Genomic DNA, 24,100 nt, shown 5'->3' on the forward strand with positions numbered 1-24,100 from the left:
TTACTCACTGTTTCAATGAAAATTACTTTTTATTAATATCAATTTAGTATCTTGTAATTTTATCTTACTCTCTAATCTTGTAATCTCTTATTGGAATTTCGATATTTAAATATGTTTTGCCCAATATTCTACAACACTGATGCAATAAATTTTAACCGTTTTCTTAGTTCAATCAAATATTAAACAACGTGTTTTTCCATCGATTTTCTTCTATTGTTAAAAGGTAAAGAAAAAAAATGTATGTTTGTTATTTGCAGACTTTACGGCGTAAATTTTTGTGCCACTAAAGTAAAGTGGATTTAAAAGATGAATTACTGGGAAGTTATGTTTTTGATGACCTGAAATGGTCACTAGACTTTACTCCATTAGAAATATTCATGTACAGGATGAATCGAACAAGTGTAATTCCATTGAAGCAATCACAGTTTGATGTTTAGAAATGCTTTTTTATTAGGAAGTTTGGATATCAACCTATGCATAAGATATTTATTTCGTAATATTGCACAAGGCATTTTTCAATAAGATAAGAATATCAGGAGCCGTGGCGGCCATGCGGTAAGGTTTTGGCTTTGGAACAGGAGGTTTTAAGGTTCAAGACCAGATTCCACCGAAGAACTAAGCTGGTCTGGTGCACGTTAAATCCGTTCCGAGCTAGACATTTTCCCGTTTCTGTGCTGCGGAAGTTAGGAGAAAAGATGCTAGCTCAGGTGTTGTCCTCGTCATCTGATCGCGATTCATATTTACAAGGTCCATACCAAAATAGTCCTAGCATTGCTCTAAAAACGGGTCTTTAACTGAACTGAACTGAATGAAAATATCATTTTTTTTCATTTAAATTTATCTTAATCCCTAATATTAAAAAAAAACCAATCAAGGAAGAAATATGCTTTAATTTTTTTAATAGATAAAGACATCTTTAAATTATTTTTACAATTTAAATAGATTAAAATTAATTACTCTTGAGAATGTATTTTTCTAATCATTGTATAAGCAATTAACAATTTAAAAGGTAAACTTATAAAAAAATTAATAACTAATTCTAAAGATTTGAAAAATTGTTAAGAAAGTTGTAAAAAGAATAAGATATAAATCAGCTTCATTTATGAATTTAAATTTATCAAAAACCTATTATGAATATTTTGAATATTTATTTATTTCATCTAAGTACATTCATTCAGAAAAATTATGCAAAAAAAGAAAGAATTTCTTCTTTATTCAATGCATAAATGTTATATTTTGTATAATGAAAAGGCACCAGGAAGCCTTTTTAATTATAAATCTTTGTAATTTGATTATTTGACAGGACATTAAAAGTGCTTCATTGAATTAAAAAAAGAGGCAGCGTAAGAAATAAGACATTAATAAATTGAAATTGCAGATGTTAGAAAAATGGTGAAAAGTTACCAATTATCTTTCCAACTGCATTATCTTCAAATCATCATAATACTACTAATACTCATGCAATTTTTTTGTTTGTTTTATAAATCCACTTATTAATGTGGTTTATGGTACCCATATTAATATTTCTGATTGTTGAAAAATGTTTTTATAAACTTTCATGTTCATTTATTTTTTAAATTTTAAAAATTTCACTTAATAGTCCCAATAATATGAACTCTTAAAGATCTTGAACATATTCACTGTTAAATTTAATTAAAAAATTATGTGCAGGAAAATACATAAATTAATTTTCGATGATTTTGATATATTAAAACAAATGGTTTTTTTATACAGCCTATTAGTATCATTATTTACCGTTTTTTAACGCCTATATTAGTTTAAACTTTCCCTATATTATATATATAAAGTAAAAAAACCAATTGAATAGGAAAAAATCAAAATTAAACCAAATAAAAATAATATCAAATAAAAAAAGGAATTTTATTTGGTTTAATTTTGAATTTTTCCTTTTAACTGTATTTTAGAATTAGCTGCATTTGCTCTCTAAACACTATGATGTTTTTCCTGTTCCTTTTTTGGTTTTTGTTTGAATAAGAAATAATTTTTAGTTTCGATTCCAAAACTATTTAGTTTCATTTTCAAAATATTTCTAACTTTAGATTGGTTACTTATATATCTTGTTAAAAATTTTTAATCGTTAATAAAATACTTTTTATTCATCCACTCAAGTTCAAATACATTTTTTTAAAACTTATAGTGGATGACACTTGATGTTAATATAGTTTTTTTTCAAATATTAATTCATTAATTATTAAATTTAATTAATTTTTCATACTTTAAATAGAGTTTTAGCAGTTTGTAATGAAAATTGAAATCCACAGGCAGTAGCTCAATTGGTAAAATGCAAGGATTTCAGTATTTTTCACGTGAAGGTGAAGAATGCGAGTTCAATTCTTGAGAAAGTAAGAATTGACTTTAAAGATTTTTTTATTACTTGTTGTCCATTAACTTTCATAAATGCGAAAAAATACTCTTATCAATATTTTCATCTGCATAGTTTAGTTGCTTTAATTTATTCTTTTTTAAAAGTTTAAAATAATTTACAATATAATTAACTAATCCCAAGAAAACCCGTGTTATCGATTTTGTAATTTTTTTTTCTTCATATGAGCCATCTATATGTTATTCCAGATTGTGGGCCCTCCTATTCCCTATCTTTTCAAGGAGGATCTCAAAACCATTACTCCATCACACATCCTCTTTGAAAAAACAATCACTTTGTACTTATTATACATATTCGGCTAATTTTTAATTCAAATGAAAGCAGATGACTCCTACATATGCTATTAATAGCCGTCTGCCCTCCTCCTGCATCCATTTATGAGGTATATCTTTAAATAAAACTTTGACAGAAACATTTAACATCAGTGGCAAAATTCGTGGTTTTAATTTATTCGACACTTGGCCAAAGACACCAATAGAATCAAGTTATTAAAAAGATGTTAATAGTTTTCTTTGTATTCACAATAATTTTGATTATTAACTACTTTCAAATGCTTTTAAAGTAAAATTAGACTAAACCAGAGTTAAATAATATATTTATTAAATACGAAGAAACGTATTCTGGAATCAAAGAAATATATATATATATGTAATGACATTTTAAACTCTTAATTTAATCCAAATTAATTTCCAAAACTTTATCTTAATTTAGCCCATTGTAACTTCATTCTAAAATATTCTCTTATTTCGTGATCCAATTCCACTTTCGGTTTAATTAATTCCTCTTTAAAACTAATGCGCCATCAGTGCTACGTATCAAATGAAATTGATATCTTCTGTGCCCTTGAAAAGGTGTCAAAGGTCATCACATTGGCGCGTGGCCTGAAATCCTATGTTATATAAGGCGAGCGATCATTTGTTCAGCCTTTTTCGCTCTTCTTTCTTACTTCTGCTTTTGTGTTGCGCTGCGAATTCTTGTGTAAAAAATCATGCTTGCCATTCGGAATAGAATAAAACGAAATAAAAAAATACCAAGCTTTTTCACTGCTTCGAACCTACACTCTGCTTCAACCAAAATAATGTTACATATTATATTTTATATATATATATATATATATATAATGCAAGTGTAATATTTTGAAAGCGGATGGAAGTTCGGCGATAGAGAAGACACTTATCATTTTAAAATTCGCTTTAATCCATCCAGGGAAGGTACAATTTATTTACAAGAGGAGACGCGGACGCACACAACACAGAGCAAAAGTCGAATTCATGGAAAGCTGATGAACCTTTTATACCTGGTCTTATATAACACGAGACTTCTGACACGTGTCGATTATGATTGGAATTTCTCACACGTGGCGATCTTGACAAGAGAAACTGGGGGATCCTTTAGAAGAATCTGTTTACGACAGCGATTCTCTGTATCCCTTCACTCGGCACGTGGCAACCGCTGACGCAATCATTTTTACAAAGCTTCAATTTAATTAATTAGAAATTAGAGTTTAAAATATCATTACATATATATAAATGCATTCTGGAATCAATGAAAAATGAATATATTTCTGATATTTTGAAACATACGCATCGAATAAGTCCTTATGAATTAAGTAAAATATAATTTTCGACAGTAACTAACATTCGAATTAAATTAAACTGGTTATTAAAATAGCATAATATATTAAAAATAATAGCAATAATCTCCATGAACAAATATCCGAGATTCCATCATTTCTACTCGATAAACTGTTTTCAAAACAGAACACCATCAGAGAATTGTTCCAATACTTATATATTGCCCCCCCCCCCAATTTTATTTTTTGTTGTTGTTGTTACTCATGAAACCAGATTTGAATCTTTGTACTTATTAAAAAAAGTTTAGAAAATAAACGTTTTGTTTCAAAATTATTAAACTTAAATAGGCAATCTACTTTTGTAAAAGTACTAACACTTTGTTAGCAGAGATTCAAATATTCATACAAATCAAATAAAATAAATAAGCAGACTTTCAGTGAAAATACTCTTTACAAACGATTTAATACTAAAAGACCTGTATAACAAATGTGAATTTTAATAGGGGGATAATTATATTTCACTGCATTCGCGTATTATAAAAGAAAGAATTTTCTGCCGAGATTGATTCGGAGGTCTAACAGCAAATATTTATAATATTGAAGACTAACAGGACTGAGTTTTATCTTTATAACTAATAAAAATTTAATCCACAGGGGCTTATAATAAATTCAAGTGAAACGCTTAAACATTTTAATAATGTTAACGGAAGGGATAATAAGATTATTTATTCAATAATTGGAAATTCTTGGAGAAAGCATGCCCAGTGCATTTAATATTTTTAATAAATAAATTGACTTTGACATTTCCTTGGTAAATAAATTTCATTATTATTAATAGAATATGGCATGTAATCGTGTTCTATATGGCTTATTAATTTCGAAAAATATAAATGATAAGGAGTCATTAACTATTTTCGGTACGGACGTTATAAATTCCGTACCAGTAGAAATGTTTCCTTACCAGTTATTCTGCTTTAAATGTTGTGCCAGAAGAATATTTTCCTCTTCGTACAGTTTGGTATAGATATTATGCCTGAAAGTACTTTCTTCTCCTTACAGTAATATTATGGATATTAAGCCGGAAAATAGTTTCCTCTCAGTACAGTTTGGTATGGATATTGTGCTAGAAAGTACATTCCTCACCGTACTGCCTGATATGGATATTGTCTATATGGATGCTTTCTCTCACTGGGCCGTATGGTATGGTATGGCATGGCAATGGATATTGTGCCAGAAAGTACTTTCTTCTCCGTAAGTCATGTATGGATATTGTGCGAATGAGTACTTTCTTCTCCTTAAGTCATGTATGGATATTGTGCGAATGAGTACTTTCTTCTCCTTAAGTCATGTATGGATATTGTGCAGATATACTTTTCTCAACGTACAATTTGGTATGGAACATTATGTAAGTAGATTATTACCTTCTCTGTAAGTGTTTGGACAAATGTTGTACCAGCAAAGTTCTTTCTCTCCTTAGGATCAAGTATGGATATTGTAGTAGTTGAACTTCTCTCCTTAGCAGCAAGTATGGAATTTGTACTAAGAGAAATTTCGCTTCAAGTCGCTGGTTACTACAGACATTTTAACATATATATTTTTTTTTTCTTTCACTGGATAATTGAAAAGTTTTACCAACAGAATTTATCACCTATCCAAACAAATGGTTTCTAACGCTGTATCATTAAGCTTCTACGTACATCAACTGATTTATCTGTGCTCTAATCAGTCTGTAGATAGTTTAATCATCTAACCTATGTATTAATCCGCGTATGATAGTTAGATTAATTTTTTTTAAAATGAGGGAAAAAAGAAATTCTAAAGATGGTCAGTAAATCCTTTTTCCATGTTTCTTCATTAATATGTTCTGCATGTTTTATAAAATAAAAAAAGAAAAACATAGGAATCAATACGAGTTTTAAATCAGCATATTTTATTAACAAAAGTTAAGACCAATTCATTCAAAAGTAGCAAAATTTGTCCAAGCAAATAATTATTAATTTGTGGTTCCGCAATCCAGAAGTTAAGATATTTTAAAGAAATCATAAAAATAAAAATTTTATTGCTTCTATTTGAAAAAAAAATCAGAAGAACACAAATGTAATTAAATTATAGATAGAGATATGGGATTATATGTGAATTCATTCAAAATTACCTAATAAAGAAAGAATCCACGAAATGCCTAAAGGAAATTGGAATTTATAAAAATGCTATTGTAAAATTTTTCATGCTAAACGCTTGTATAATACATATTTTTGAATCTGCATCTTAAGACAATACTGTAATCGCATATTGGCTTTAAGCAGATAGAATTTAACGTATTTAAAGAGAAATAGTGATGTTTTATTTAGGTAATATAAAAGGCTTTTTTTGATGTTTTTAAAATTAATTTGACTTTAATGAGAAAGTAAAATTTCATTTTATTTTTATATTTCTTGATTTTGGAGATCTTTACATATCTTACTATTTACTAACTACCTATAGAAAGAAAGATAAAATTTATTATATATAAAGATTTAATGAACATAGTTTACGATTTTGATGCAAAAATAGCTTTAGTGGCTGAAATGATTTCAGGGGAAATAATCAAGTATAGTATCTCCAATTAATTAAAAGATATTTTTCAAACATTTTTTTTTATTTTATCTTAACTTTGAGATCTCCTTTTATAGATTTAAATGGAAATCTAGAAGCCATAAATTTATATAAAAAAGGTATTGTCTGCAAAATTTCAACACTCATTATCTAGTATGAATTTTCTCTCGGAGTACTTAAAATAAATACTTTTAATATGCATTCATTACTTAGATAGCATTAATTTTCAGAGCCCTATCTAGCTCATAATTATCTTTTGTCTAATCACTTTTTTTCAATCTCGTCTTTCAACAATTCAATTAACTTTTCTTTTAGAAAAGAACTTAAAAAGGGGAATTTAATGCTTTAAGATACTCTATTTTAGCATTGTAAGTGAGAAAAGAAATGTAACATAGAAAAAGATAGTGGATTTAAAATGTTTTTCAAGGCAAAACTCTGAAATAATACCATTTATGATATTTTTCGCAATTGTTGGTTAAAATACTTCATTTTTTTTTAATTTCGTAACGATGCAGACATCATTAGTCGAATAAAAATACTCTAATGAAACACTTTAGTAAGGTAATTACCAAAAATATATTAAAATATGTATTTATATATAAGATTATTATAGGAAAATAAAGCTTACTTAATAATATGCTTTACAAAAGGTATATCACAATTTTTATGAAAATAGTTGGGAGAAAGAATACAAAAACTTTTATATTATTTAATTTTAATTCTAAGGTTTCATATACTGTAAAATCATTATGAAAAGCAATTTATCAGAGAGACTGCCTTCCCAAGAGTATAACTGAAAAATAATTATGTTATAAAAGAGTATAAATATAAGATTCAGAACATAATGACAGTTATAACTAAAAGCATAATCTAAACACGACAGTTATAACTAAAATCCTAATCAAAACACGACAGTTATAACTAAAAGCATAACCAAAACACGACAGTTATAACTAAAAGCATAATCAAAACACAACAGTTATAACTAAAAGAATAATCAAAATGTAACGACAGTTATAATTAAAACCATAATAGCGGCATAATAAAGGGTAAGTAGAATTCATTTAATTTCAGTTTAACGGAAACTCCAAAGGTCTAGAATCGTTACAACATCTCACATAAACATGTAAATCGGGAGGGTGGGACAGTATACACACAAAAATTAGAGGATATACAAGGGATGTTCAAATGAAAAGGTACGAAATGACACTGTGGGTATAAATGAAGACTTTATTCAAAGTATACACCATAGGTCTGAGCACAACTATCCCATTGATTAAGGAGTCGAAGGATTCCTTGTTCCTCTGGCAATGGCGATACCCAGTCCTTCACAGCGTCCTTGAGTTCACCGTCCGATTTGAAGCACTTCCCTTTCAGATGTATTTTAAGGGGATAAAACACATGAAAATCGCAGGGCGACATGTCCGGGTTGTAGGGCGGGTGGTCAAGCTACTTCCATTTGAACTTGGACAGTTCTGTGTGTGTGATCCTGGAGATGTGTGAACGCGCGTTATAATGGAGCAGAACCACACCCTCCGCGAGTAGCCCCGGTCTTTTGATCCTGATGGACTTGGGTAGTCTTTGGAGTCTCTCACAGTATTGGAGTGTCTCACAGTACATATCGGAATTAATAGTTCTTCTGTGCTCGAGGAATTCAACAAGTTGTGGATCTTGGGCGTCAATTGGACGACGCTCTTTATAAGAGCCTCTGCTCTCTCCTGCGCATGCTCCGATCTAAGCCGGAGACTCTACTTACATCCCTAGATGTCTCGCTGTGTTCTTCCGTAGCGGCATATGCAAATATGTTAACGGTTACTTTGTTACGACGTTTCGTACCTTTTCATTTGAACACCCCTTGTATCTAGTTATGGAGCTTGACCACTCCCACATTTTCTAGGCTAGAAATAATCTAGAAACGTGCAATTTAGTTGTGCTTGAAATATCTAAAAAAATTCAATATACTACTCCTGTTTGATGACAGATAAAGAAAAAGTAACACTTAATTTTTTTCCCTTCCAGAGCTCGCCAGTTCAACCTGTAATTATCATCCGTTTCGATTATTGTAAGAAATTAGGAAAACCTTAGAGCTCAAAAGAATAACACCTCCCTTTTTGTAACAGATTTGAAAACAGACTGCAAACACAACACACCATTCAAAATAGTTTAATTTTTGCTTCACGTTTATTTTATGTGATGTACAATTCCAGGAAATTTGAAAATCAAAAGAATAGATTTTCTGGTTTTCCCCAGCATGAAAATATGTGATAATAAGTTACTTATAAGCCAAGAAACTTATTGCTTTATATACGGAATAGGAACAATATTTCGAAATACTGTATGGATCTGAAATTCAATTATCAAAATTTAGAAACAAACTGTATGCCCTATTTTAAGTGCCGAATTAATAATTTGTTTCGCACACATTTTAGTTAACCCTTTAAAGGGCCATATTTTTTCTAGTCATATTATGTTTAAAATATTTTTAGGTATGAAATTAGAATAAGAAAAGGGATTTATTTAGCTTATTCAATAAATTTAATTTTATTAATTAATTCGGTTAATTAATAATTAAGTAACAAATCAAGACACATTTTGTCTGAGATAAAGAACTGAAGCATCTAAGTTTCTGACTTACTAAAAAAATTTGTCAGAACTGATGCCAACCTACATAAATTCATACAAAGATTGATAAATTTGGTGGGAAGCATACTTCCCACGGCCCTACAAAGTGTTAAAAGACATAAGATGGACTAACTAAAGCAAATCTCAAACCTTCAGATAAGGGATCCTTTAATGTAACAGCATATATTCCTATTTCTATACTATTTCGATTGAAAATCTTTAAAAAATCAAAAATTAATTTAAATTTATCTGATAAAATGTGAATCAGAATTCAAGATTTCAATAATCTAGCCATAAAACTGAATTACAATCGAAGAAGGATATTTGTCTTTCAATTCTAGCTATTGCTATGATGTAATAAACTTTTGTATTCTTTCAGAAAATTAGCGCTGTGTATTTTCCTATATTCGATGTATAACAACTATTTGCTTTCTAATACTATAAGTCATTAAATTTAAACTTTTAAATGCGATTAATTTATATTCTAAGTACACATTCTTGTAGAGTTTCCAAAATTAATTATAAATAACATGCAGATTAACCATTCATCCATCTGACTGGTCTGAAAATTTCGAATCCTTCCCTTTGCGACTCAACAATATTTTCTAACTGCTGTCTGGAAAGCGTTATGAAATATATCAACAATTGTTCTCAGAGAGAAATGGAAATTGTGAATTCTATGGCAGTTCACAGATCACTTCTGGTTGAGAGAAACAAAAAAGAAAACTGAGCATCTGCGAGAATCGAATTGCAGCGCATTACTGAAGCTACTTCTTAGCTGGAGGGTTACAGTTAAGAAAAGAAAACATAAGCTGTCACATTCAATTTCTAATAAAACCTTTGTAACCTTCTTTTGTAAAGAAAGGAGTGAAATGTATCCTACGCCCTGCTTCGTTGCTTATTTTATTTTTCTCAAGAAGGTAGAAGAGATGATGAAATTTTCATTTCTTGCCAACTTTTCCCTTTACCCGATTGTGTGAAATTTCTCCTGTCAGCGCATTGTCTTTTCAGCACTTTTGCTTACTTTGAGATCGCTATAAAAGTGATACTGTACACCAAATGGATGAAACCAAATAATTTAATAATTCGTCATCACCTTCAACTCAAACTGCATTCAAACTTCAACAAAGCTCATTATTTATATCAAACAAACCAAATAGTCTTTTTTCAAACAATGTTTGAACCATAGATTAAATTAATAAAATAAGAGCACAGAATATATGAATATTTCTTTATAATCTTCCAATCTACTTGACAATTTAGAAAAAAATTATTACTAATTTATCGCATAAGAAGTATAGAGACAATATAGAAATCGGCTACAACTTAAATTTTGATGATTGTTCGAATTCGAAATTTTAACGAATCTGCATGTTTTAGACCTCCCTGAGCTCCAGTCTGTCTGCGGCAAAGATAACTAAAAAACGCTTTAATCTAGACGGTTGAAATTTGGTATATATACTAAATTCGCAGATATCTTAAATTATGAGTAAAATCTGCTCAGAGGAAGCCCACCTATCCGGTTGTTTGAATAGAAGTTAAAATTATAATTGTGAAACAGAGAGCTAGATAGATAAAATTTGGTAGTACACAGATTTAACATTTATAGTGTACACAATTTTCAAATTTTCAGCTAAATCTAACTATGAGGTTATTGTATGTCTGTCTGCACTTTCAAAAAACATGTGAACGCATTAATTCAAAAACATAATGACAAAAATATATCAAATTTCGTATTGGGTGTTATTTTAAGCAAATGTTATTTTGATCAAAGTTTTTGTTTCGATGAACAAAGACGCATCCAGAAGGAGAGAAATTCAATTTTTGGATACTATTAACCCTTGTCAGAAATGAATCACCAAATACGTCTCAGAGAATAACAAGATATATTCAGTAAAAATGTTAAATTCACGCAAAACGTTAATACTTCGTAACTGTTGTACACCAATGACATGTCAAAGCTTCTCTGGCATGGCAAGTTTAATAGAGAATATACGATATAGACTTAGGGATACACTTACCCTTCTTTTTTGTTTTCTTTAATGCTTAAATTAATAAATATTAAAAATAATGTTCATTTGCAAAAGACATTTTGCCATTTTCGTTCATCCTTAAAGATAATTATTCACAACATTTACTACATTTTGAAGCAATTTACCACAAATGTAGAAATATTAATTCATGAATGTACATGCGTTACCAGGGATTTGGCTTGTAATAATTGGATTTTGCAACATTTCTGCAGTTCAATTCAGTTTTCTGTCTTTCCATCTTTGTATCTTACGACAGATTCTTCAGACGATCAGAATCAATGTCTTTTTGGAAATGGTTTCGGCTGCAATGGTTTCGAAAAGTAACCATGCGTTGTATATTAATAGGAGAATTATGCAAATAATGGAGGTCGCTTATACTTTATATAGTTTAGTTATATTAACGTCCTGTTTTGAAACTACACTAAGGCTATTTTAGAAAGCCTATATTGAACATGCATCATGATTTTTCCCCTTCTTAAAACTGGATCAAAGCAAACAATAAGTAAAGAATTATAAAATATCAATAAAGAAAGAAAAACCAAGACTAAGAAAAGAGAAAAAAAGCTATACAAATTATTATACTTGGGACCTATATATTGTGTACTGGCATGAATTTAAGAATAAACCTACGGAAGTAGTCTCACCGACCCTTCCTGGCATGCTCTGCAATAAAAGTGTTATCACTGTTGTAGTCAGAAGATCGCATACAAATTTCGCTTATTAAAGTCATTTCGTGGCTTGATTTAAATCAAAATAGACAAAACTGATTTTAGTTGTACTTTTGCGAACATAAAAGCGCCTTTATTATTGTATTTACATGTTTGTTAAAGTACAGCCAACAATCGATCAAACCCTTAGCAGATTAAGTTTCACATTTGAAATAGCTATATTTTAAATGGTAGATTTGTGTACTAAATTTTATTTATCTATCTCTTTACGTTTGTGTATACCATGTTTACTTGTTCTCGGAAAGTGAATATTTGTTACAAAAGTATAAAATCAAACGTAACATTACGGAGCGATTTATTTAGTATTAAATACTAAAAATGCTTACTCCCTGCTTTGAAGCTTGGATATGCTTCAGAATTATTATTTTGTGTTATTTGCGACATTTTCTGTCAATCTCTTTCAAAATGAAAGAATAGTGTAGAGTTCTTTGAAATATACCTCTTGTAAGTGCAATCTTGTAAGTATTTGGCTTAGAAAACGAAATATGTACATACAACTTTACTAAAACTCAGAAAAATTGAGAAGTATTTTTAACATAAAGAAATGCATCGAAATATCTTTGAAATTAGAGAACCGCACAAATTCTATTTACATTTACGTCTCAAAAATATTTCTTTAGTTTAAATATAGACTTTCAGAAATAATTTCTTTTCATAAAGCATTCGAAAGAGCATCGACCATATTTTCAAAATTGAGATAAGACTCAATAAAGTGCGATTTTAGAAACGACTTTCCTTATGAATTTCTCAGATATTAAACAGTTTTAAAATTATTAGAAATGAAAGTGCAGAAGTCTACAACTAAGAAAAATTGTTAATCGTCGATCTTTTTTAGTATAAATCTATGAGCTGATTGTTCAGCACTTACCATAATTTGAATAAATAACTTAGATTTCCAGAGATTTTGGACAAGGAAAAATTCTTCAATTCCTATGAAATCGTTCCTTAAGTACTGAAATATTTTAAACTTTAACTGCTTTGTTTCCTCTGATATGTAGTTAAATGGCAACTTTTATTTCGGAAATATATTGCCAAAATGGTTTAATCAGGAATTCATGAAATATTTTTTCTTGGAGTTTTGTAATTTTCGTAATAAATTCCGGTTTGTAGGTTGATTTAATATTAATTTATAAGCCTGATAGCAAGTTATATATACAAGTATATTTTCCACACTATTTTTTGCATTTTTTTATATTTCAATCTTGCTAAAATTTAATAATATAGAAACTACGATCACGAATGTGTTTATAAATTTAGGGCTAGCAAATACTTTAACCCTTTGTAGGGCCGTGAGAAGTACGCTTCCCACCAAATTTATCAATCTTTGTATGAAAGATTGTAGGTTGGCATCAGTTCTGACAATTTTTAGAAAGACAAAAATTTAGGTGCTTCAGTTCTTTATTTCAATCAAAATAATGTGTCTTGATCTGTTACTTAATTATTAATTAACCAAATTAAATAATCAAATTAAATGTATCTAATAAGCTAAATGAATCCCTTTTCTTATTCTAATTTCAAACCTAAAAATATTTTAACATATGATTAGAAAAAAATGGCCCTTTAAAGGGTTAATAAATCGGATTCTAATAATTTCTTCACCCATCTATCATTCTTTAGTTTAGCATTATCAACTTATCAATTATATCAGTCTGTATCTATATTGTGCTACCATGCGTGATTTTTAATTACAATGCCAATAAAGGAAAACAAAAATAATTCTATGGTCAATAAAGACTATGGAATTTTCCAATATAAATCACTTCGAGTTACTTAGAAAAAAACGAATGCTGTTTCGTGTTTCTTCCTTAAAATCCACACTGTTAGAGAATGTTTGAATTAAAAGATTTTTAACACTGAGAACGCTAGCAGTGTGTCTGGTGGTAAATGTAATTTACCTTCAGAGATGTTAGGTTCGAAAACTGTTGCAAATATGGATTAGTTTGTAAAAAATTTTCAATTTCATTGATATTGAAAGAAAATGTATATTCATGAACATCACACACCAAAAACAAAAATTGCAAATTTAATAGTTTTTATGGGCAAGCCTGATATTTGGATCATATAATTAGATCACATCTTTTTTGCTAATTCTTATTTATACTAGAGATAGGATCATCTAATTAGATAAATAGATCTGTACACTTAGGTACGTGTTATCCGTATGAGAGTTACGTGACATTCAGCGTGCTCATGAATGTTCAAGGCATGCTTTAGAAAAGTTAAACTAAAGTCTATAAGCTCTGTAAAGTATATATCATTAATAAAGTATTAGTAAAGTATATATAAGTGCATTTATATATTAGTAAAGTCTATATCATTTCTAAACTAAAGTCTTTACGTTCGTCCCAACTGATTTTGTGTTGACATTTGCCTTTCAGGAAATCTTATTACTAATATGTAAAAACGCTTCTCAGCGTAGTAAGTCTCTTGGTAAGGAAAATAGTTATACAGATAACTCTTTTGGTCACTAATTGGATTCTGGATCAATGACATGCGTGCTTATCAAAAAATTTGTCGACGAATTTGGTGACGTCGCGATAAAGACGATAGTTCTTGTAACTGCTGGAGTTTCGGAGATATATCGATTAGGAGAAAAGTTACGATATCTTTCTAGAAATGTCTGTCCATGTCACGGAAGTTATAAAATCGAGAGGCAAAGCTGAGAGTCAAGGAAAATAGTAGACGAGTCAAAAGACGTAATTAAACAAAATCTCTCGCCAGTGTGCTCTCCGATTGCTTTGTGCAGTTACGGTCTTTTATTACTGATTTGACTTTTACCGGCAACTGATTATCGCAATTTTCTTCTAATATACTCTTCGGCTGTTTTTTCCTTCTGTCCTTTCGTGTTAAGGAAAAGGTATTTATTTGTTCTAGAGTCTATTAGGCATTTCCTTCACGGATGGATTTCTGGATATTTTCCGTGACAATATGTTCAACCATATTCAGATTGTTGGACAACGTAAATAGATAGAAAGTAAAGATTTTATTTTTAAATTCATTACGTTTCAGAATAATATTCAAGTCAAAATACTGAGAAAATCAAAATTATATAATCGGAAAGAGATGCGTTATGAGGGGATTGGCTTTCCTTTCTCTAAGAATTTTCAGGTGTATAATAAATAGCACTGGATATAAGATTAATTTATTCAGTGGAATTAGATTACAAAAGAATGGATTTAAATTCTTGACATAATTTAATTGTACGAAAAAATGTAAGTATTCTATTAAAGAGATTAGATTTAATCAGCGCTAATATGTGAAATGTAAAACAAGAAAAAAAGCCCCAATTTAATAGATTAAGAGTTTAATTTATATAATGAAATGCGGAAATTGAGTATATTAATTTATTTCATACATGGAACTTTATAAATCATAATTGAGGTTCAAACATTTAATATGCTATTAACAACTTAATCAAAGAATATTGGAGCTCGGAGCAATTCTTCTTGAATTTTAATTAAAAATTAAGCAAGATGTTGACGTATTTCCTCGAAAAATTTCGAAAATATTATTCTGAAAATAATTTTATAGCGTTTCAAAATTTAAAAAATTTCCTTTAAATGATATAATGTTTTGTCTTCCTTTTTTTTTTTTTTTTTTTTTTTTTTTTGAATTTCGAAAATTAAAAAAAAAATATTTATGCTTGGTTTTTTTAAAAAGGGATAAATTCTGTTTATTATCCAAATATCTATAATAAATGATAAGAAAAATATGACGATATGTAATTAGAAGATAAATTATAATGAGCAATTAGGATTTTGATAACACTTCTATGCCTTGGGACTATTTCATTATAAAGGTTGAATCCATAATAAATAAATGAAATGTCAAGCCGCTGTTAAAGCAACATACCTCTAATATTTATTAAAATTGGATGATTAAAAATATTTCGTGAGAAAATCCTGAATAACACAGTTACGCATAATATATTTACTGGAAATTAAAAATACCCAATATTCATGAACTAAGAATTTTCCATAGGCAGCAAGTTTAAATTAAATATAAAACATAAAAAAACTTATAAATGTGAAAAATATATTTCAAAAATAATTTACAGTATTTCATTCATTAATATTTGGATTATAGTAAAATATTTTCTTAAAAATAAAATTTCTTAAAAGGGATTAAAAAATATCTCGAACTCTAAACACTAAGTTTAACAATTTAAATAGTTTAATAAAAAATTATAAGTGATTCAAATCGAATGATAAAATTTGAAAATGTCCAACATTAAATAAAAATCACTCCATTTACGAAGGTTTAAGAACTGAAATGCTATTGAATATTTAATAGTGAAAAAAAATGAAAACCAAATCTTCTTATAGTTTGAATAAGTAATTTACTTTAAATGACGCAGAAATATGCGAGTCTAATTTAACTTTACAATAATGATTCGAGCGGCTGCGGGCGATTAAATACTTATCATTTAACGGCGGAGAATGCCGTATCACTGTTAAAAAGTTATAAAAAAATATACCCATTAAGGAACTCGGAAAATCGCCATCGCAATAATTTTTACATCAGTAATATATACAAGAATTTAAAAGTGCTATTTTGTGAAAATTTCCATTTATAGAAGGAAATAAAATTTGAAAGAACGACAGAAAATTAAGAATGCTATTTTTAAAAATCAAATCTTTAAAAATAAAACTTAGCAATGTGGTAATGCCATTATTTATATTTAAGGCCTCGTTAGCAAGATTGATTTTTTTTCGTTCGGGTATTAATATAATACTAAAAAATCAAATATTTTTTTAGATTTGAAGAAATTATGAGTATTTTGTTTTTAGATTATGAAATGTTAGCCACTTAAAAGTGCACTACGTTCATTTCTAAAAATAATGATTTTCAAAAAAAAAAAAAACTCATTTCATTTAGCATTTTTATTCTGTAGAACGACATTTCTCATGATTAATTACCAATAACTGTTGTCATGACTCGAAAATTTTGGTTCTAATAGAAGAATAATGCAATTGAAAGGGGATGCTCAGTTTTATATAAACGTCTTAGCAAAATGCGTGCTAATAAAACGCTGTTCTGATAATTTGATTCGAAATTTAGTTGACAAGAAAAAAAAAGTTGGGTACGAATACGGTATAACAATATTAAATCATTAACCATAAAATATCATTGAAACATTTTTTAAAATAAATGTTATTTTTCTTAAAGACTTAAAAATACAGTCGATAGATAAATAACATCTGCACTGAAACTTTAAATTTAAAATAAACCACAACAGTAGGCCTAACGAAACATTCCAATGCTCACTATGAAAGTTATCTCCCCAAGGCCCAAGCATAAAATTTTTGATATTGGGAAAGACCGTGAAAGCTACAAGTGCTCAGGTTTTTATTTTCACACTTACGCACATATGAATTTCATAATTCATAGTATCGAAACAAAATGAATACTAATTTAGAATCTTTTTTTCGATCAATTGAAATCAAAATTAGCACACAAATAAAATTGTAATAACAAAATCACATACTAAATTTATTTAAATAGTTGCATTTTTTGAATTATCGCGTTTTGTATGAAAAAGTATATAAGCACAACTTCAATATAAATTTCGTTCAAAATATGATACAATTTATTTGAACTTTAGATGGTGAATCTGTGTAAAAGATTTTATTAATATGGCTCTTTATCTCTTATGGTTACTGTTTGTATTTGTATTCGTACATCTAGCCTGGAAGATTAGAGGTAAATAGATTTCGTTCAAAACTGATAAAAAAATTTACGAATTTCAAGTAAAGAACACACACTAAATTTTCTCCATGCAGTTTAAAACGTTTGTAAGTTGTTGTGACTGGCATAATTCTAAAAATATTTTTCAAAAGCGTGAACATTCGTAGAAAACTAAAACATTTTTGCCTTCCCTAATGCGACTTAATATTACCCATCAGTAAAATAGTCGAGGAATTTAAATGTACGTTCAATTTGTTAACGGAAATACTCGAGACACTAAAATCAATAAAAGACGATTAACTGAATAATTATGGGATTGATATGGTAAACCATTAGAAATACGGTAATGAGGATTACTGAAGAATTTATTAAAATACTCACATAATCACAGTTCTATAAAACCGGGTGAAAGAATGAAGCTTCGTTAAAGCACTCGCATGATCGCAATTTGATTTGTCACAATGACAATTTATCATAAAAAAGTTATAATTATTCTTAAAAGAAATAATTTTATAGTACTAAAAGTTACCAAACAGAAACAGAACTTTTTGCTTTAACCCCTTAACTATTTTGCTTGGTTTCATAGAATAATAGCTTTACAGGCTCTTAAATGAAAATTAAATCCTTCTAAAATACTCATTCAAAAAAAGTAGATAATCTAGAAGTGCCTCGAGTATTCTATGGGTTCTTAGTAGAGTCAAGGTAATAGCAGAATTTCGAAATAGAAATTATCCACTAAGTAGATAATAAAATATGTATAGAAGTTAGGAGATAAATTAGAGCAACCGCACATATTGATCTGTATAAAGTAATGAACGTTTATTTCAATCATGAAAATAATTATTTTCAATCAAATAATTGGGAAAATGTAATATGCATTGCAAAGCCTACTTTAATTTCAATAGCTATTTCCTAATAGATCCTTTATTTCTCAAGTACATATACCTTACTATTGGAGGATAAAAAATATTTTCTAATAAAACAGTGAAACGGGTCTCTAATTACTTTCCAAAAGATTACGAATCCTTAAAAATAAATTCAATACATTTGAAATTTTGAGTTAAAATTAACTGAATGATGGAGATATTAGTATTTGTGACAGCAGTAAACTATTAAAAAAATCATAACAGAGCAAAACGAACAAAAGAAACTGAAATACTATAAAAAAAAAAAAAAATCAAATATTTTTTTCTTTGTAACATTTCAGTCATTCTGTACAAAACAAATTACTTTGGGGTCTGAATTTGTAAAAACAATTTATATAATATATATATATATATATATATATATATATATATATATATATATATATATATATATATATATATATATATATATATATATATATATATATATATATATATATATATATATATATATATATATATATATATATATATAAGTTTTTAAAAATTATTATTTTCTTATAGTCACTTGAATTTAAAATACAATTCCCGAGTTGCATGAAGTTATGTTTCACTCACGTTTTCACTATTTAATTTTTATAACTTCAGAACATATTGCAAATTCTGCGAAAACAAATTGCAATAACGCTTAAAAATTAAATTTGTCAAACGAAACTGCGGTATCGCGTATAAAATTTGTCAAAAAAATTGCAATATAAAATGAAATATCAATTTAAAAAACATATTTTAAAACGTGAAAAACACGCGCGTAAAATAAATGAACTGAATTTATGAAAATTTCACTTTTGAAGCGATAGAAGTTCTACATATATTTCCACATTCTTATTTTCTTACTGTCTGATTTACCGCGAAGAGAGTTCAGCTATCTTGCCATGGACTCAACAAATGATTATTTGTAAGATCCATTATCAGGTAACTACACTTAACATTTTAAAAGCAACTATAGATTAATTTTTTTGCTTAATCATGGGGACTAAAACTGTATTTAAAAAAACTCATAGTCTGCTTATTCAACAGAAAAATATTTTATCATTAATGAGATTAATATGTTATTATTAATAACCTGTAAAAGTGATGAATCGATAAATCACATTTGATTGTCATTATTAATAATCTATTAATCACTTTTATAGTAATACATAATTTCCTAAAAGCAGCCGATTAAATTATTTCCGTTAGAATCTGGATTGAGAAATCACATAATAACTACGAGTAGCATTAATTAATGTCTTCCCCCTGTTATTTAAAACGACAGATTATTCAAATCAGCCATAACATTTGCATATAACAGTTTAATAATAATTGTGAAAAGCACCCGAAAGCCTTACAATTTATGCCTGTTCAAGAAATGAAAATTCGTGTAGTATCTTCATTCCTGAATTATTGACATACTTTTGATTTACATATAAAAGTAAAAATTAAAGATGCATAAAATTTAAAAACAGTTATAACATATAGGAATATTTATAAGTTCGTATTTAGTTTTTATATAAACTTTTATTTTTTATATTTAAGAAAATTATGCAGTATTAGATATGCTATTTGAAGCCATTCTTTATTTTATATCTTAATATTACAAAACATTATTTTAATGCTGAATTTTAGACTTCTTGCATCTTAGAAATCATTATCCGAATCATCAGTTTTATAGCTGACATTATTACAGCGTTGCATATAAATAGCAGTTCATTTTAGTGCAAAAGTAATATTTTCATCGAATGCATAAATACAAACATCGTTTGATTTCTCCGAGTTTCGAAAATTAAATACTTTTGGAAACTTTATACAAATACTACTAATAAGGAATTTGTGCATATTTAGAAGTCTAAAAAAGCTAATAATTAGCTATGCAATTTTAATACTGAAATTTCATATTATGTCCTTAACCGCAAATAAAATTTAAATAAATAATTTTTTATACGCGTTAACATTATTTATTTTAATAAAAAAGATTTTCAATATAATAATTTAATAAAATAAATTACTTATATCCGATTGCTTTTCATTGTTAATTCGACGATTTTAAACAACTGCCCTTATCAGAAAATAAAATGTCACTTCTTTAAATAATAACTTCTTTAAGAAAATAAATGTCAAAACTTTCAAAATGTGGCGTTTCATGTGAAAATCTTTAGTCTATTAGTTTCTACAAATTAATACATATACCTTGTTCATTTGCACTTTAATGCCAATTTTCTTATACTTCCAATTTCAACAATCGGCATTTTTTTTTCGTACATAAGATGAATTAACTGTAGTAAATAGTATCATAAATATGACTTGAAACTGCAATCTAAATGAAGTCATTATTATTTCTTACTAAAAACTATATAAATATGGATACAAAATTGCTACATACTTGTTAACGCTTGGGAATCCATTTGATAGCAATAGGTTTTCAGAGTCAGAGTGTTCATTTCAGTCAAAATCCAGTTTCAAATATAAATATGATTCACATGAAATATACTTTTAATTTCATCCTAAAATTTCCAAAGCACAAAATATGTCATTTCAGTAACTTTCAAAAATCTGTGTTTTAGTTTAAATGAAAACTAGAGAACCAGTTATTTTCTAATCATTCACAAAAATTCAGCATATCCACTGAAGTTTCATTTAAAATTCAGTCTGAAAACTTCTGTAAAATTCTTTCCCGCAATCACGTGATCCATTTAAATCACGTTTCCATCAAAAGAAAAGGAATCCACAGGTGCGACGCAACTGTCAAATTAATGAACTTTTCACACGGTTCATTTTTATCTTTCAATAAATTCAAAGCACATTTTCTGTTCGGCTGAATTTGGCAGAAAAAAGTTTGGAAAAATCTTTCGCCAAACTTTTAATCTCGGTGAATTTCCACACACCAAACCGGCGTTAAATTCTATTGCGAACGCACGTGGGAAACGCGAAGTCCACAGATGCAAACTGTGAGATGCAATCCCTGATATGGAATAACGCACACTGCGATATCGAGCTCTTTTGGCCGTGCGGCTGGAGAGCGCCGCTCGTCTCGTTTCTGATTGGGCGAGACAGACAGATCAGGGCGCGGTCTAGTGGTGAGTGTTGGTTGGCTGGGAAGCAAACTAGCGGCAAATTGGATATTGCATGTCAGCATCGATTTAGGGGTCTCTTCTTTTCGTTTCAGTGTGTGGTCAGATTTGTTTTCTTAGTGGACGAAGGATCTCTCTTTCTCTTCACGGTGCTGATGTAATGTGAAGTGAGAAGATATTTGGTCGACAATTTAGCGTCGGGTATACGGAGTGGTGGGAATGTCAGTAATCAAATTTGTTTTTGGCGGAGGGAAAGATTCTATATAGAATTGTTGTTCTGACCGCATTAGACCTATGTATATAATTTTTGTTTAAGCAAGTTGATCTTTATATTTATTAAAAATGATTTATTCAAACATATTTCAGGTGATATGAAGAGAGTTAAAAGGGTGTGAACAATTTGTTTCATTTAAAGTGACGATGAGTATATATATATTTTGATATTTACATACCAATAACATAGTATTTCAACACACATTTTAAAGTCGCGTATGATTTTAAATCAGTAGTTATTGTTTCGGCTCAAAAAACATTATTTCCGATTCTCTAGGAGTTTGGCAGAACCTTTGTCCTACAAATTTTACTATCTCCTTAATGAGATGACGCGTAGGTCATATATCGTAAATTCAGCATCAAAGAATTTGTGATTATTTATAAAGTTTAGGCGCTCATTCAACGCAAAGGGCTTGTATTCTTTATATGATCCAATGCTGATGTGAAAGGTTTGAATCAGAGTGGTGATTCAGGTGCCGTTCTCATTTTTTGATCGAAGGCTCGAAATCAAAATATACATACAAGAGTCTAGAAGTCGGGACTTTAATCTAAATGAACTAATTCGAACTTCAGGAATTCCAAACGAGAGTTCAAATATTTCACTTTTGCACCATCATTTAGAAAAAAAAATTTTTTTTGCATGCATCTTATTTCCAGAATGTATCTTATTTAGCTACAGTAATAAAAATTCCAACCACCATACATGTAGTGATACATGAGATTGATTTATCTTTAGTTAGAAGTTACATGAAGAGAATTTGGAGACAGTACATCAATATTTTAAACCATTATCAGATAATGAACGTGGTAAATGATCCTGCGTTCATCTTTAAAACCATACTACATTTCTGGAGCGCATTTTAGGAATTGGGTTTAAAATGCATAGTCACCTAAATATAGTGGTTTTGGTGAAATCAAATCTTGTATTTCATATCTCTAGTTTCGAAATAAAATTTTTGCCACTGTCACCAATAATACAGTATTAAAATAACCATTGTATTTTGGGTGACGTATACCAGTGATAATGCATTACAACCTTAGGATTAGAGAATTATGTAACGCTAATGTTGTAATTGTATGCAAGAGGAAAATATCTTCTTGGTTCAAATCAAGTAGTCCTGTGAGCAAAGGTTCTATCATTTGTATCCTAAGGTAATTAATCTTAGTGAAGCAAATGTTACTGCATATGAGTTTTCATTGAATTTAATGCATTAATCATTTTATCAATTTTATAAAAAATTGATGCGATGATCAGATAAGTAAATAAAGTGAAAACATGAATATATTCATGACGGAATGTTAAGTAACTTTCAGTCATTGTATCATTTTTACCTGCTTGATTAAGATTTTTTAGATTGTACTGGTCATTAAAGATATGCATGCATTTAATTAAAAATTAAGCGACGAATGTGCTATTATGTTTATAAAATACAATTCAAACTTTCGTGTGACTGTTTTTTTTTTAAATTATATTATAAATTTTGGATATTTTTTTTTTATTATTATCCAAATGTTTTGTTATCCATATTTAAAAGTTAGTAATCCTTTCACATACAATGATGTGTATGATAGTGCAGTTAAATTACTGCATTTTTCGTTTTAAATCTGCAATTAAATATTAATTTATTTAAAATGTGGAAATTACTTAGAAATGCTTACACATCTCAAATGATTCTTATATTCTTATAGGAATTAAAGTAATGATAAATATTCGAAATAGGATGCGTCATCTAATTAGGAATCTAAAGAAATTCTAAGTCATTAGGGTATCTATGCTATTCGTATTATTGAATCACGATCGAATATCTAACATCATAAGTGAACCTCAAACAATACCACTAAATGTAGTGATATGCCTTGTCTTTTATTCAATAATAATGAGCGGAAGAACTTTTTGTGCCATATTATTTCTAAATATCACACAAGTCTATTTTTTTTCAATTTGTCATAGCCTTTGTCAGAATTGCCATTCGGGTCTTTTTAATTACCATTTAGGACCTTAATCACATCATATAAACAGTAATAGACTGTTGTGATACTAATTTCGAGCTACTTGGAAGTTATTTTAGGAAGCTTTTAATGTCATATGTATGTTCCGAGTCTACAATATTGTTTCTATGTATAATTAGTCTCTAATAAAGTAAGATAATTTTAAAACTCTAATTTCTAGCGGATGCCTGGTCAATGACCGTCAACCATGACGATCATTTGGTG

At 28.6% G+C, this 24,100-nt stretch overlaps 1 protein-coding gene across 1 annotated transcript in view; it reads right to left on the reverse strand.

The window, feature by feature from the left end:
- The window catches only part of LOC129984706 (hemicentin-1-like), a 523,194-nt gene extending 501,693 nt beyond the window's left edge, over positions 1-21,501 (reverse strand). The window contains exon 1 of the mRNA XM_056094647.1: positions 20,926-21,501. The gene's annotated coding sequence lies outside the window, so the exon portion shown is untranslated. The remainder of the gene's footprint in view (positions 1-20,925) is intronic.
- Between the last annotated feature and the right edge of the window lie 2,599 nt (positions 21,502-24,100).

This window comes from Argiope bruennichi, chromosome 9 (genome assembly GCF_947563725.1).
Source record: "Argiope bruennichi chromosome 9, qqArgBrue1.1, whole genome shotgun sequence".
In the NCBI taxonomy this organism is placed as follows: domain Eukaryota; kingdom Metazoa; phylum Arthropoda; class Arachnida; order Araneae; family Araneidae; genus Argiope; species Argiope bruennichi.